Source organism: Pezoporus wallicus, unplaced genomic scaffold, assembly GCF_028554395.1.
Source record: "Pezoporus wallicus isolate ANWC-B61680 ecotype Strahan unplaced genomic scaffold, APGP_CSIRO_Pwel_v1 contig_6382, whole genome shotgun sequence".
NCBI classification, from domain to species: Eukaryota; Metazoa; Chordata; class Aves; order Psittaciformes; family Psittacidae; genus Pezoporus; species Pezoporus wallicus.
Genome location: NW_026638015.1, coordinates 908,121 through 925,527, shown reverse-complemented (window position 1 = coordinate 925,527; position 17,407 = coordinate 908,121). Strand labels below are relative to the sequence as shown.

The window sequence follows — 17,407 nt, the reverse complement described above, 5'->3', positions numbered from 1 at the left end:
AAACAGAAAAGATCTGAGTTGATCTCCTCAAAGTGGCCCTTAACATATCTTAAGGGAAAATTCCTGATCTTCTGCAGTGTTAAGCAGTAAGGAAAGTTCTTACATTCCAGAGGGCTACGGAGTAAGCAAGTGTGGATTTACCAGGCAGATCTATGGCAGCTGCAGTCCCGCACTTTCCTATGTCTAGAGCAGAACATACATTGTCCAACCATTCTGCCATCTGATTCAGACTCAAGCTGCCTGCTCAAAGGGAAAAAAGTACTGTGAGCACAAGCACAATGTTAAACAAGGCTAAAACTGCTAAAACATTTCACAAAGAAGGGAAACAAAAATCTGCTCTTTCTCAGAGGTCAGCTCTATCCTGAACATAGCTCTGGCTCCGTCACTCACGTAATCCTGACATAAGGAAGTTATTCCCTCTAAGAAAATTGGGTGGAATCAGAATGGAATTGGCATGTAGAAATCCTCTGTCATTTAAAAATACATAATTTGCATGTTTTAGATACTGATTTTATTCAAGCAAACCTAAAGTGTTTGCTTTAAGCAAAAGTAAAGCTAAATGATGTTTTTTTTTTCCTTAAGCTCTATTACATCAAGAAAAGCTGAAAGTATTTTACTGAACTGGTTTAACTTCAGAAGTATTACTGATCCTATAAAATACTTTAGAGATCATACACAACTCTGAAGAGGACTGGGCTATTTATTGGCAAAATATCTAGTAGTCTAAGTGCTCCAGCAACTGCAGTTGAAATCAGGAAAGCTATGGGGCTATGAAAGGCAAATCTTAAGTGTGAAAGAGAAGAATATTCTGTTTCCCTTTTACACTGTAGAAACTGTAAACAGAGTCAGAGTTTGGATTCAATAAAATTATTCTTCAATTAATGCAATAAAAATATGTTTTGACCTAATGCAGAATTAAGAAACTTATGGACTGAAATATATGTTAGTCTGAAAGTGAGGAAACTGTGTTTTGCTCTTTCAGCCTTCCTTTCATTGTTCTCTTTCTGCATTGCTCCAATTCTTTGTCAGTTTTTTTCAGCTAAGAAAAAATAATCAAATAAACCTGACCCATATTTCACAAAATCAGTTCTAAAGAATTCTAGCTTAGCAAAATTAATGCGCAGAATAATTTTCAATTTTAAGAAAAAATCAGAAGAGATGGTTTTGAAATAAGAACCATATGTTATAGAATGGCTACTGGGAAAATGACCCCAGTAAATAAAGCAGTAAGTGATCTTGCTCCTGGTGAAGGTCTATAAAGCTACGCATTTATGGGCTTTACCTGTGGCTTTCTGTGCTCTGGGTAACAAGAGCTGAAAGGAAAACTAGAGGAGCCAGGTCAGAGCCTGCTCAAGCAGAGTCATAGGCAGGAGGGATATCAGCAGCTTGGCACTTTGAAAGTGTTCTCTCTGAAAAAATAGCAAGAAATAATTGATTGAAGTGAAATCAAACTTAATTAACTTAGTAGGACAGGTTTCATTCTTCAAACCACTGATCCTGTCCATGTTTTAAAGTCTGTTTTCCATTTTCTAATCTGCACCCACATGATGGAGCTGAACAGAAGTTATACCTTTGTTCGGAGAGGGAGGGTTTTTCTAGTTTAAAGGGCAATTTTGTACCTACTTGACTTGAAAAAGGCTAATTCAAAATCCAGCCAATCAGTGCTTTCTCCACCGAGAGGCACGGAAAAAGTCTGACTACAAGACAGCTTCCTAAGCACCTAAAAGTCACCAGTCCTGAACACTTTCTGAGTTCATTTGCATAAAATGTACCCCTCTCCTTCTATTTCTTGCCTCACACATTACATTATTTTCATACTGAGTATTAGACCACTAATAAGGTACAAATTTCAGACAGCGTGATCTAGTCTAATAAGCACACAAAATTTAAGAGGACTGAAAACTCCTGGCTTCTGCACTCGTATTCCTTGGCTCTGTGATTTAGTGCAATGAAAATCAATGATAATGTGTGATTTTTCAGCTCAGAACATAAATCTGTATCTGCAGAAGTTAGTAACACTCATTTTGGATAGGTCATAAGGAAAAAAATCAATCTCAATCAATGTTAAGCTAGAAACAGGCTGAGACAAATCATCAGATCTCTGGAAAATGTCTGGAAGCAAATTGTGATTTGTAGTCAAAGCTGAACAAAGTAAACGAGGAAGAACTGGTGGAATAGTTTGTTTCTGAATGTTTGGTTTCTAGGGTGGCTTTTCACAGTAACAGGCACGAAAAGGATCTCTGCCTTGCTCAGGACAAGTTATTTTTCACTTTCACATGGCCAGGAGATGGAGTCCCAGAAGTCCAACCTTAAGTACATGCGTAATATTCCAAAAGGGACAGAATTCAATGCAGACCTCAAATTTAAGTGAACTAGTGATTTTTTTATTATAACTGATTTTTTGTGGATGCAGAGTGCTGAGACATATCTTGGAGTTTAAGGATATGTTGATTTGGCCAAAAAAATATAATAAATCCTTAAGTCCTTCATGGAAAATCTGTGACAAGTGTGTGAACTGGAACATTTTACTAAAGCCAAACAGAATCAGGCATATATTTTGCCTAGTCTGTCACCAAGAGAAAAGCATAACTGTATCATAGTTTTCAGGAGAAAAGGCATGAACAGCACAGCAGTATTCTGTCCAGTAAAATTAATTATTTTTCATATATTTATAACTTTGAAAATAGGCAATAGACAGAATAACCAGTGGAAGAGAGAGATGTTAGATCAAAATTTGCCCAGGGAGGTTGTGAATGCTCAGTCCCTGTCAGTGATCAAGGCCACGTTGGACAAAGCCTTGGATGAGATGGTTTAGTGTGAGGTGTCCCTGCCCATGGCAGGGGGGTTGGAACTTGATCTTAAGGTCCTTTCCAACCCTAACTATTCTATGATTCTAAAATGAAGATAATATGGATGTGTTAATATTGGAACTGGTTCTGTTACTAATCTCTGTGCACACTTGAAATGAAAACATATTTCATGGCAGGAAAAAACCCCACAGTTACAAGCTTTAGAAAAATTCCAGTGTGTGCTGTTAGGAGAGCTAACGTAATGAGGGGAGTTACAAGGCAAACTGCAGTTGCCTGCTGAATGACTGGGCAAAACACAACCAATCTGTATATAATGAGTTCCTTCAAAAGGAAGTATTGTGAAGTTTTCATCTCAGATTAAATGTTTTCAAAGTAAACTGTGCTTAAAGCGTTCTAAGCTCCATTCTGACGCAATTTGGAGAACAGAAATCTGGATAAATTATACTGCCTATAGTAACAGCAGCAGGTAAAATGTTCATTTGATTTTTGGTAGAACTGCATTTCCATTCGCCATAGAGTAAGATCAATTGAACTGTGACAGAGAAAGAAAACACATAGAAGCTACTGCTGGGAGACAAAGAGATAAAGCATTTATCCACTCTGCTGAATAAGGTATTTGTCTGTAATCCAGGTCCAGGCAAGATCACTTAAAGATTCTATGTGAAATTTTGCTGCTCTACTTCCTAGGGATATTTGTTTAATGTTCTGATGGCATTGGCTTCAAACCTACATTCACTCCCTGTGTAGGACTTTCAGCACTCTTGTAGTATAGTTCTTAATATTCTCCATCTTCCTGTAATACTGAAGACCAGATTTCAGGAACCTGACTGCTTTTCCTGGTTTCGTTGGAGTTGTGGGAATAATTAACAACTCCTGGCTGAATCTAAAAAAAGGAAAAAAGAGAATTCATGTCACTCTAAATAATTTTTACCATTTTCTTACACAAATTGAAATCCTCCTAGATTTAAATATGAGTTGCAAGAAACATTTGTTTCAAGCCAAAATGACAGTTTTTCATGTCAAATCTTATTAACTTTTGAAACAAGAACAAATTCTGGCTTTGAAAAGCTTCAAGTCTTGACAAAACAATTCAGAGAATTTAAGAAGAATTTACAAGTAGTTTCTTTTCCAGGACCAGATCCTCAAATCTGCATTTAGTGGACAAATGAAACAGCAGAAAAATAATGCTTTAGCTCTAGTCTTGGTAGCTAATGTCATCTTCCTGCCTCGTTATGGTTGCATTTCTTTTGCATCAGCTTCTCTTATTCAAAAACCCTGCTTTATTTTAATTTAAAAGCCCCTACTAGACTTTTACTTGGCCATCATGCAGCACATAAACCTGCTTTTTGTTTTGATCCCTTCTGATTTTGCAGAGCAGCTTTTCAAGATGATTTTGGTACCCAAACACGACGAAACCCCGCAAAATTCAAACCCTTTTGCATGTTGTATCTCTCTGGTCTCTTTTGCTTGTTGTGGAACATCCTGTTCTTCACTTTCAGCCCTTTCCTATTTCTGCTCCACACACCCCCAAGGTAAGGTGTTTCCTACTTAGAGCAGTTCCTCCTGCTCCTCCTTTTATATGCAGAAGGCACCTCTGTTCTCTGAAATGCTATGGCACAGTCCTTTCTCTGCAACCATGAGAGCGAGAAGTATTTTTTCGTGTTTAGTAAGAAAAACATCCGAATCACCAGATACCCGTATAAATCTCCACCCTAAAAACACCCAGTTCTTCCATGTTGCCAAGGAAATGAGTACATAGTTAATCACAATGAACGAAACACAGTCCTCTCCACCTTCTCTATTTCTTTCAGCCTGTCAACCCTCCAGACAAGAAGCTTCTTACTGCATTTCTGTACAAATATGAGGAATGAAACAAAATAATTAGAAAAAGTCTCCATATTCTGGGTAAGAGCATCCTACTTTAGCAGATTTAAGCAACAGAGAAACATAGGACATGTTGGTGACTGAATTAGGTTATAGGCCAGAGAAACTGAAGCCAGGAATTGCACAGGCACCCAGAGGTCAGCAGATTTCTCATCTCTTTCTCTGTGTACCCTGCAGTGTTCTGTTAGCATTTTGCAATAGGCTCAGCAGCTAAGTTTTTGGGGTGGGTGTAAGAGCGCACCACTTCTGCGGTGGCCGTTGTGCTTCCTGTTTTCTCAAGGCTGATGGAGACGAGCTGGCGGGGCTGCTGATTTTGAAACAGGGGCAGCTGCATGATTGCCTTGTGAGAGCTCAGAATGAATCACCAGCTCATCCTTATAGAAAAATCCCGAAGCTTTCCAGAGCTGGAACTCTAACCCTGGTGGCATTGGGCTACCTGCTTGTGCATTGAGGAGAGGGTGGGGAATGCCCAGGACACCAAACAGTCAAAAATCAAAGAGTCAGACCACAAGAGATCATAAGATTAGTTCATAAATCATACAACTTTTGGAAAAGATTTTTTTTCTGTTCATTTGATTTCCATTCTTTGAAATACATCCCATAGTTATATGTTTTTATATATACATATATAGTCACATGAAAAATATGAAGTGTCATGAGACTTTTAATAAACCCATGAAACATTAACAGTGGATGGACAGGAAGGTTACTGAAACACAGAACTACCTTTACACACATTTTGATCAATAAACATTCAAACCATTAGAGGGTTCAAGGATACACTAAATTCAGTTTGTTGGTAAAAGAAGGGAGCTTTTTGGTGAAAGACAGGAAAGGAAGGGAAACTACATTAATAACATAAAAAACTTCTGATGTAGGATAAAAGATTAAGAGCAGGGGGTTGGAACTAGATGATCTTTAAAGTCCATTAGAATCCAAACCATTCTGATACACCTTGAATAAATCTATCCTCTTACAAATTTATCCAGTTATGTATCAAGTAAGACATTCCAGACCTGTTTACAAGTAACTACAATATAACCAGGATCAGTGTCCCTTATCAGGACACTCTCAAAACTGAAATGAGTATTTGAAGAACCAGCTTGCAAGAACAAATCAAGCCAACCAACCAAACCAAAGCAAAGCACCCAAATCCCCCTAAACAAACAAACAAACAAAATGCAGTTAAATTCATCCTGTACTTTGAGCTCCAGGCTCACACCAGCCCCTAGATTGTCTAGAAATTTGAGGCTAACACCTGTTAGCCTATGCTAATAAATATGCTTGAGAAACCTTGCATAGCCAAGGCAGTGCATATTTTACCACGCACTAAGCTCCCTGAATTAAATATTAGGCTTTCCTCTATGCTTTGTGTTGTCCATCACAGCAGTAGCCATTTTTGGCAAACTAACATGACTCTTTTTCAACCTGTTTCAGTTCAGATCCAAGCTCCCCACCCTGCTCCGGATAGTTTCATGATTAAAGCCTTAATTCATTAGTGCTGTCTTCAGTGCAGCCCAGGTCTATAGTTTGGAAACAAGAGCTATGCAAAAGGAAAGGAGATGGTGAGACAAGAGCCTAGAAAATCTCTCGTAAGGTTGAAAGGAGCAGTGGTTAAAGGAATGACTGGTAGGACCCTCCTGGGGAGATATGTGTGGTCAATTCCTAACATTTGGAGCCAGCTCAGAAAGGAACAGAGACTACTATTTAAACCAAATAGCTCTGTTACTCCTTGATCATTATAGTATGTCTCGTGCCTCAAAGCAATCCTATGTTCAACCCAACTGACCGTCAAATGTTTACATTGTGCTGGATGCATTTAACACACATACTAGAGAATGGTTTGGTATTTCACTACCTGTATGCTAATACCTCTGCTTTTAACCATCTGTTTGAATCCCATGCTACAGTGTCTAAAATACCCCCAAATATTTGCACATCATTTTCCACTTCCTGGACCTTCACACCCTCCTACTCTTGCATGGTCCCCCATAATCTTAGACTGTATTTTACTTATATATTCAATATGGATGAATGTCCTTCTACTGTCTGAATTCTTATTATAGGCCTGCCCTGAGTTTTCACAGAGAAGTGAATACGAAAGAACTTGAGTTCCTCTCGCCACACTGCATTTGTTTCACTTTCTCCACTTTTCACTCACTGATTTAATCTGCAGCTCTCTGAGCTCAAGTGTAGGGTTCCTGAATTCTGAGTTCGTAGGATGAAGACACTGGAGTTGCTGGAGGATGCAAGGAATGAGGACACACCATTAGATATCTTCCTGATCTGGCTCAGTGCCTCTGTATTTAAGAGTGCATTTCTTTACCCACATTCTTTACTGAAAATCTCATCAAGCCTGCTTAGCAGTATCTACCCAGGGGTTTGCACATAGAACACTAGAATAGGAAAGGAAAGGGCACATCCCACTATCCCTACCATACTGCTGAGCAAACTGTAAGAATCAGGCTACGGTGTATTTTAAGATAACTTACTGATTTTTCCTCCCTGGCTTCAGAAGCGGAATTACTGCAGTCTCCCCAGTCACATGCATCGTTGAGGGTCTGGCATGCAGCTCAGTTTGCAGCAGTAGGGAGCTAGCATGGTTCTTGTGGAGCAATTCTTTATAACCTCAACTGAGGTGTTCACAAACTGAAGCAGTGTAGACAGATGAGGCAGGTCTTGGAACCTGAGAGAAAATTCAGTGCCAAAAGATGTGGAATGTGGTAAAATGGATGTAGATGATGGTAAAAAAAAGACAAAATCTACAGATATGTAATCTGTGGATTTACTAGTGTTCATCATTTTGGATGACACATTGAATGGTACTAACTTTCCCAAAATGTACAACAGTATTTGCTGGAGCTGAACTAACCCAGAGGATCAAATCTCATCACTTTGCACTTACTGATGTACAACAGCGGCTCCAAAGCTAATGCATGAGGAAGGAGGCCTTAGCAGACCTGTGTGATAAACCTGCCCAAACCTTTGGAACCACATACCATGAGTGACAGAGCCCATACTGACCAGAAAGGCAAGCTGCTATCTAGAAACTGACTACCCCAGACTGCTCCAGGTCCGTGGCTAACCATCAAGCCAACTGTCAGACTGCTAGGTGGGGGTGAGAGGGTTGCAGTGTTGTTATGAAAGTTGTTTATCCACTGATTATCAACAGCAAGAGCATACATGAAGTAACAGCAGGCTTCTGCAGGCAGAGCCTCTGAATTACATTATGGCAAGAGACGATGCACTGTGTCCATGCTTTGTGTTCCATCAGAAGCCCATGGATGAGTTAGAAAAATGCAGTCTTATTCCTTTCTTCCTCAAGGCTTGATAAATACAGATTGATCAAAACCAGCGTGGACAGCACTAGCAAAGTGTGGCATGTGAAAGTTCTCGCTTATGCTTATACAGTGTTGAGCAATCTGGGAGCTTATTCTTTTCCCTAGAGATAATAATAAGCAGAGTCCACTCCAGACAGTCTTGTCCAGCTAGTCTGCAGTCTTGTCCTTTTATATAACACCGGTGTTTTCACTTCAGGTGGTCAGTGGTGTGGGCATGAATACGAGCTTGAGCTTGAAGCTATCAGATAATTCTGAAGTCTGTTAAAGAGGAAAAGTTGTGGTGACAGAATTTCCCAGAATTTAGCAAATTCATACCACTGCATAGAAGAATGTGTGTGTGAGATGTTGCAGGGCTGGGCTGGATGACAGTTCAAGAAGTAGTTAAGAATTCAGGGCTCAATTCTCATTTTTCAGGTAACAGTTTTTTTCTGCTTAGGACCAAGACCACGTTATATCAAACCTACAAGTTGTTTTTTTTAATTTGGATAAAATGTGTGGAATATAGATGAAGAACAAGAGCTTCTATTCCTATGTAAGAGGCCTATAAAGATACTACTGGTTTTGAGAAGATAAGTCCTTTTCTTCATCTTGTTTTCACTCTTGCTCTTCAGTTTCCTTTCCTAATCAAACTGGAAGAAAAGTAATATGCTCTCGATGCTCTAATAAGAAACTAGTAGAAAAAGCCACAAACCCTTCTTAGCCTGTGTGAAACCTCTTTGACACCCTTGTATATAGAACCTTCTATATATGAGCATAAGCGGGTATAGGAGACATACAACACAAGTCACTGTGGAATATGAAAAGAGTAGCAAAGCTCAGCAACAAACTGTTCCAAGGTGTGTTTTCTGATTGTCTTATGAACAGTTTTATATGTTTTGAAGAAACTAGACCCAGGAAAAAAAATGACTAAAAAAATACTTTGTGGAAATTCCTTACATTTCCAATCCAATCCAATCCAATAAACACACTCCCTTGAAATACATACACAAAATCTGGAGACGAGTCATCTATGGATTTATCACTATCTAGAGAAGGAGTGGCTCTGTTGTAAGAAAGGAAGCAAATTCCTCACCTGTTGAAGGCTGGTGAACATAGCTCATACTTCTGGTGCACATGTATGTGTGTGAGGTCTTAAATTTTTTGACCAATAATCGGTACTGAACAGGATGCGTGCCCTTTATACAGCTGGAAGAAAAATAAAGTAGTCCCTAGTCCTAATAGCCATATGTTCCATAACAAATACATCATCTCATTGGTAAAAGGCATATAACAAACGTGAAGGAAGAAAGTGGACTGAGGATCCATGCATTGAAAGATAGAAGGACCAAGAACTGCAGAATTACATAAAGACTAAACCCACTTCAGATGTTTTGTTCATACTGATTCCACGTGGATTCCCTAATGACAAATTAGCAATTTCTGCTGATAGAAAGATGACCACCAGAGCAATCATTACAGACTCTAGAAGTCTTCTGTGAAGCTAACATCTAATCTGACAGTCAGGTCACAGAGTAATGTAATGCAAATGCAATACATCCAAGACAGGCTGAGAAAACAGATTTAGCCTCAGTGGCACGTGCTTAAATGCTAAATTAAGAGAAAGGTCCTGCTGGCTGACAGGATCTGGGAGAAAATTGTTCTAGGATTGAGACAAATTCTCTGGGGGAGAGTTCTTTCAGTGTGCTATAAACTGTCACAAAACATGTCTGTCCTGAATAACATATTATTGTGCAGAGATCTTCAGACTGGTGCCTGGGGGAGGTATGGGACATACAGCGGCATGGCCAGACCCATGTCTGAGCTGAAGTTTTCTCTTAGTGCCTTACTGTGTAGGTATATCAGTTTGTCTGGGGGATGTTGAAGATGCTGCTATATTCTGGGGTGTGGATAATCCTACTGTGGCATTATCCTGAGTTAGAAGGCCCTCATTGTCTAAGGTGTGTGTTTAGCATCACAACACATAGGAATAAAGCTTAGGGAAAAATCCCCAATAGATTGTAAGATCACTGACATTTAAATTAGCAGCTACTTTAGTTACTCTTGTATTAGGCGTTATTGTCACTAGAGAACCCTTTAAGGAGGATCTGCCAAGAGTGATTATCTTGGGGCAACTTACCTTTTCGGAAGCAATAGCAACAAGAGTTGTTGATGAAAAGCTTACAAATAAACAGACTATCACAGATTTGGCAGGGTTTGACTCAGATCTTGCGGCTTGCAAATGGAGATGGTTCTCTATAAGAAAACAAACATCAATCAGACTTAAGAAGAATATAATGCCTTTTAAACTTACAGGGACTACAGCCTAACACATCTAGTTTCAAAAGTTAAGTCTTGATTGTTTCAAGAATGTAAAGAATAAATCCATCTGGGATGGATGAAGACTTTCAATGAAAAAAAAAGAATACCATTGAAAATGGTTTATATTTAATTTTTGTTGAAACAACATGACAATGATTTCCTGATTTGGATTTTTTTTTGTATTTCAGTCAATTTCTTTCATCAGTGATGTTCCCAACACCAAGTCAGATGTAGTCCTTTGGGGTTAAGGTGAAAACCTTGTCCTTGTTTCTTTGTAAGCACAGGTAGACCATTTGGTAATGAAGTGACTATGGAGGTGTCGAGCATCTGTTCATTACTCTTGTCTCAGGAATCAGAGGTTTATGAGTAACTGTAATAGGTGCATCCAGTTTTTATCTTCCTAAGAGCTGATTGGATCTGAAGAATAAATAGAAAGATTTTTAGGCAACTTTCTTTCCATGGTAGCAGGAAGGCAGCTGGGAGTGATCCCAGGCTTGTGCAAAGTGCAAAAGAGCTAAGTGTATTTGTTGGATGGGAAGAGAGCTACCCAGGGTCTCCCTCCAAGCCTAGACATACTGCCATAAAGAAAAGCTTGGTCTCTTCTGACCTCATGTAAAATGGACACGGAAATGAAGTAGTTTTAGTGTTGCCTCCCTTGAAGGTTTGATGTTAATGTTCCAGCAACAAAAAAGAAACACAGAGCACTGCAAATCCCACTACCGATTCAATGCTGTTTGCTAAATATAAAGGGCTCTGTCACCAGAGCTGAAAACACCTTGGTATATACTGATATCTCAGGGACTACAAGCAAATGTGCTAATAGTTTGGTGCCAGAAAGTCAATGATAAAGGGAAAGAAATCATTATTATAAAGTTTGAGTCCTTAAACAACCCTTTGCAACTTTGCTCAGCATTCTAGCTGCCAGGGAGTCATGGGATCCACGTGTTGTGTATACTGCCTTTTGCCTCCCACTTACACAGGAGAGTTGGCTAAGTGTTGTGAACCATACTGCAACAATATTGGTTGATTGCAGATTACCCATGTCCTCAGTTTATCCTCAAGGATCATGCCAAATTCTTCTAGGTCATGCCAATGGCAGCCCTCTTCTAGAGGGCTAGCACAGCTACTGAAACAGGTTATGACATCTTTGTATGGTTTTCATTTTCATTCTTTGTGTTCAGATACAGAACAATGAAAATGCAGGGACTATGCCAGGTCCTTCCTTCACAGCACTAACTATGCAGTGCAACACAAAATGCAGTTAACCTGCAGACCTCCTAAGGTTTTTCCCTCTGCAATGTTTTCTTATTCCTGAACTCTTGCAACTATCTCTACAAGAAGTTAATCCTGTCTCAGCTAAAACACACAAAATCAAATCTGTGATCCCAAAACAAAGGAGACTCTAATCCAACTAATTTTAATCATCACCCTTCCTTACATTATTCCTCTGCTGTCTGGGTTTAGTTTTCCAGTTCCTCTCCTTTTCATGCAGCGTATCTTCTGTCACCTGGCTTAGCACTTGTACTAAGATGCAAGATGTAACCTCACAGAAGGCTTGCTTTTTGGTTGGAGAACCTCTCATCAGCCAGATTTCCTTCCCAAAGTGAAAGGAGTCACTCAGTGCCCAAATGAGCTCTTTAAGAGCACATTCCCATAGTCCTGACTCCTAATACATATGCAGTCAATAACACCTTAGATGATTTCCTGCTACTGGTGGTTTGAGGATGGGAAGCAGTCTTTTACTTTCCATAGGACAAGAAGAATAATCAATGAAATCCACAGCCTGAAGTGGATGGGAACATCAGAAAACAGTATCATGAGAACAGATCAGCATATCGTGCAAAGGAGGAGCAAAGTGGCAAAAGCTGTTCTAGTAAACTATTTACTGGCATGCTATTGAGCAATAGGTACGGTAACGTGTCTATTCATACTTACATACACAGATTCTCCCATGTATGCACACAGCCAAAAAGAAGTCAGAATAGGGACGTGTTTTGCAGGTGGTGTTCAGAAAGGGATAAATATTGTAGGGCTCTCAGTTTGTAAAGTTATTGCTGTTCTTCACAGTGCTCTCAACAGCAACTTAAGAGCCAAATCTATTTAAAAACAGTAAATGCAGAGAAGTGAAGTTGCCTTTGGTTGTGCTGTTTTTCTCTTTCCCGTTGTAGCTTCCTCTTTCTCTTCACCAGCTCAGCACTGCTGGCAGCTTTTTATAAACCACGATTCCTACTGCTGTCAGCTTGTTTGGAAACTACATGGTGAGCTCAGTCCAGCAGCTACTGCTGTGGGTTTGTGTTTAATTGCAGACTGGATTTGCTTTAAATTCTGTACCTTCCACCATAATTTTCATTCCAAAACACTCAAAGAGCTCTACATATTCAAAAATATTCAGTACAAAGCTGAATTTTGCATAAATATGTACAGATATGTGGCATAAACTGAAAGTGTAAGTGCATTCCCATAAAGAGCAGTAAAGAACTGCACAATGCATATGGGAGTGATAGATTCTGGAAGGTTAAACTGTGGCAGGGCAGTCAGTAATGCTGGGTTATTCTAGGCTGAGAGTAATTTGCACTGAGTGTGCAAAAAGGATGCTGTGACCAGAGCAATAGCTGTGAAGCAAAAAGAAGTATTCATAAGATCTTCATTTGTAGAGGAATCTTCCACAATACCTCAGATGTCTTGAACACCAGAGACAGGGTGGGTGGGCGAGTAGAGTGCTGTCCAGAAAGATTGTGATTACATGAATAATTAGAAATAAACCAGTGAAAAAGCTTTATCTAGCCATAACATCAAAGAGAGATCACTAGGAAAGTAGGCAGAGGAAACAACAGAGAGGAGCCGGAATGGAACTGAGGAGACACTCTAAGTTGACATAGTGATGATATAAACAGCACCAGCACTTCATATGTCTTTGTCCTCTGCCTGCTGCTCCAAAGGGAAACTTTGCCATTGGTTTGGTGGAGAAACTAACTTGGAACAGACACATTATGTTTTTTCTCACCACAGATGACATCCTACAGGACTGGAGGATGATGGCAAGATCATGGCTGGAGGCAAATGGTACTTAGATGAAAAGCCATGCAAAGAAAATAAAATCAGAGGTTCCTCTAGGTCATTGAGCTCAACAACTTGTTTACTTGCAGATCTCTAAAATGCTTCCATGTAGGTGCAAACATACATCAAGTTACAGGATCAGTGTAAACCCACTGATAACAGGGTTACTTTTTGTTATTATTCTCAAATCACTCAGAAGTACTCATTGGACTTACAGTGGTCTGTAGACCATGAGTTGAAAAGTCACTAAATCATGACTGGAAAACATAGGTCTGAACACAGTACTTTTACTACTGAATTTAATTTCTGTATTACTGAATTAAATGAAAACATCATTAATAGCAGGAAGCAACTGCAAACAATGTAAAATTCAGTCACTTTTTAAAACATACAAGCAAGTACTTGAAGTTTAAATAAACAGCTAAGGATTTGTATGTAGGTGAGGTCTGTGACTGATGAGACAAAAAACTTGAGTAAGCCCAGGGAGTGGGAATAAGGTGGCTGGAGAAGAGTTGAAGCTCCACTTATCACTAGAACACATTTTATCAGCAGCTTTGCCTATATTCGTCCATGCTGTACGTGACTGCATGTAGTATTCCTAACAGAACTGTAACCCTCTCTGCCCATTATCAGTCATAACAAGACCCCCCTCAACAGACAAAGCCATTGGGAGAGTCTGTCCCTTTCTCAGCTGGCAGGAATCCTGCAATCTGGGGACAGAGACAGTTGAGTTATAAATACTCAGCCGTGGCTTAGTTTTGGTGTCTACTCCTCTGTCTCCTGCCATCTCCTACTGAGAAAAGAACCATTTCCCTTTTCTTAATGACCACTAAAATCATTTAGGGAATTTCCAGCACACCGTATACAGATTCTGATTCACTTTTACCCCAGAAAATGTTTAACTCCTTCTGGGAATTATTGTGAATTGATCCAGTCCTACAAACTAAGATATCTCAAGTTCCTTTTTCCCTTTCAACCATATATGAGCACTTAGCATCCAAAGTATTCTGCTCCTCTACACCTCTCTGTCACTGCAGTGAAATCTTCTTAGTCATGAGACCCTAGGCTCTCATACTTTCAACTGGGTCAGATATGTGGATGATTCTTCTCCTGAAATGGGAAGACAATTCTCTTTTTCCTATTTTCTAAGACACATACATACCACTTTGCTTACTATTTTGTAACATTCATGTTTCACTGCTACTACTAATACAATACGGTCAAAAAAAACCGTCTCTGTTTTCCTTCCCTTCTACCTCCTTCTTTTAGCAAAGCTATTCTTCTTGCTCTTGCTGTCACTTGGGTGTTTTCTCTGACATTACACCAACAATCCACACAAGCACATTGAGCAGCTTAACATGGAGCTACTTATCTGCATACTGCCATTTTTTTCTATCAGAAGAAAAGTGAAAGATGTCACTTCTTTACCAAACCCTGCAGATTTCAAGGCAAGAAAGCAAAAATGAACCCTAAAGAATATAACTGGATGTGGCATATCGTAAAGATGATCTAAGGTTACAAAAGGATGAAACATAATTAATTCAAGCACAATTTCTCTTAGCAGCAATTACTTCTGTAAGAAAAAACCTTCTATAGATAATATATTCCAGTGTGTCATAAACACTTGTCTTAGTTGCACACATAAAGCTCTGACATGAGGCTCGCTTGCATGCTTCAGCTCTTATACAGCCAAACATCTACTGTGAGGATGTATAAAGAACATTGGCTTCTAGTGCTTCAGTTCCTCTGTTTATACAACATTCCAGACACAAAGTCCTTGTGAAAGTGGTGGCAGAGAACAGGAAGGGCAGCTGTAAACCCACCAGCTACCTAAAGATATGTTTACCTGTGAATAGTGGTTTTCTCTTTACAATTCTGAGACCTTACTAAGAGATATAATTCTACTAAGATGCAAGTCTGGAAAATATTATTTACATTAGGAGAGCAAGACTTCTTCTTAGCTGCACTCTCAGAAACAACTGCTGCCTTAATCATAGAATTATAGAATAGTTAGGGTTGGAAAGGACCTTAAGATCATCCAGTTCCAACCCCCTGCTGTGGGCAGGGACACCTCACACTAAACCATATCACCCAAGGCCTCGTCCAACCTGGTCTTGAACACTGCCAGGGATGGAGCATTCACAACCTCCCTGGACAACCTATTCCAGTGCCTCACCACCCTAACAGGAAAGAATTTCCTCCTTATATCCAATCTAAACTTCCCCTGTTTAAGTTTTAACCCGTTACCCCTTGTCCTGTCACTACAGTCCCTAATGAAGAGTCCCTCCCCAGCATCCCTATAGGCCCATACAGCAGACACAGCTTGGTGGAGGTCACTACAGAGCCAAGGGAAGAATCTTCTCTAAGGGTGGGTGCAGATTAACAATTTAGTTCAGATCATAAGTGCACTTCTAAAATTAATCTCATGATCCTCCCCACTTACTGTGCTTAAATTTGAACCACATAGCAGTATTAGAGCACATAAACTGGATTCTTTTCATATGAAACTGAAGGTGGGGCTCAGGACTAGCTGTAAGTGGGAATTCAGTCCATGGCATCAGACTAGAGACAGTCTGAAGTGACACCCCCTAAAAGAAAACCAGACTGGTTGTTGAGCCTTCATCGACAACCTTTTTCTCTACAGATAATGCTCTTCTGAAGTCATATCTCAGATGCAACTTATTCTTCTACCTTAATTTTCACTATTAAGGTATCTGATTGGGGTGGGGGGTGGGGTGGGGGTGGTATGAGTGGGAGACACCCACAACTAGGACTGTAGGTTGAAGGCACAAGTCTGTGAAGGGGTGGTAGACTATACTGCTTGCATCTTACTGGTGCTAATGGTAGATTGGATATAGACTTCAAGAATAGATGGTATTAGAGCACTTTTCCATGTCATTTGCTTGAAATGTTACGAGAGTTTGGATGACTACAAATGAGCAGGAATGTGTAAACTGAAAATCTGTTGCCTGCAGAATGCAGATCATTAAAAACTGGCATCAAATCTTACAGCTATTTGAAAATGCCTTAAAGCCAAACTAAGTTTTTCCCAGTAGATTATAAAATGTAGCTGAGATGTAAACAGATCTTGAAGCCAAATAAATTTCCAAAGGGACATTTTCTTCTTTGCTGAATTCAGCTTTATGGACAGCCTCAAAGCTACTAACAAAATGAGAAATAAGTGCTTTTATTTCTAAAAGTGGTTGTAGACCATAATGATTCTTAAAAATTCCATAAGCCTTTCTGGATTACTACTGACTCAAATTATTCCTCTTCATCCCAATGAAAATAGGTATCTTCATTCTGATATGGATTTAATCTAGTCTAAGCTTGAAAATCTTTGTCAATATAGCAAAGTTAGTTAAGATTATGATATTTTAATGACATTTCCCACTGGCAAAAGTCCTTATAGAGATGCTGTTACATAAAACTCAGGAAATCTTGAAAGCTGGACTGTCAAAAGCCCTTTTTTTGCCACTAGGAACTTCATCAACTCTAGGTGGGGATGCCCACCTAGTGAGGAAGTCTTTGTTCAACTGTAGCCGTGGTAATAAACCTGTGGGTATCACAAGGGTGCATCAGTGACTGATAATGTATAACAGTGGAAAAGGGAGCACATATTTCAGTGAGGTCTGCATTCAGTCTGTTAAGGATCCTAAGGTGATGCTCCACATGAGAAAAAGTGGTAACAAATTCTTCTCAGCCAGTAGCTTCCAGCAGCCATTTCTGGGCTCTTACCCTCTCATTATGGAAAAATATAACAGAGATGTCTCAACTCTTCAACTCAGTAGCCTACGTAACAAAGAGTTAAATGTAGAGGATTGTGCTCAAGAGCTCCAGACCCCCCATTTCCACAGCTGGAGAGACCCATAGGCTCTCTTAAGAGAAGAGGGCATGTCGTCTGAATGGATATTCAGTGTTAAAGGACAGTGTACGAGACCCATAAACCCTATTACCTGAGCATAAAACAAGTTCAATGGAAAACATAGCTCTGGGAAGAATATGGAACATATAAGG

The 17,407-nt window shown here is 39.6% G+C and overlaps 1 protein-coding gene across 6 annotated transcripts in view; it reads right to left on the bottom strand.

Annotated features, from left to right (window-relative positions):
- Nucleotides 1-10,211, bottom strand: part of SLC39A13 (solute carrier family 39 member 13) — a 42,729-nt gene extending 32,518 nt beyond the window's left edge. The window contains exons 1-4 of one of the 6 annotated variants that reach the window (XM_057408876.1): nt 10,152-10,211; nt 3,541-3,693; nt 1,283-1,409; nt 142-240 (exon numbers count right to left, since the gene is read on the bottom strand). The gene's annotated coding sequence lies outside the window, so the exon portion shown is untranslated. Of the gene's footprint in view, nt 1-141; nt 241-1,282; nt 1,410-3,540; nt 3,694-4,242; nt 4,297-6,855; nt 6,937-9,107; nt 9,273-10,151 lie in introns of those variants that run through there. The other 5 variants (XM_057408878.1, XM_057408873.1, XM_057408877.1 and 2 more) reach the window with 5 other exon arrangements.
- Between the last annotated feature and the right edge of the window lie 7,196 nt (nt 10,212-17,407).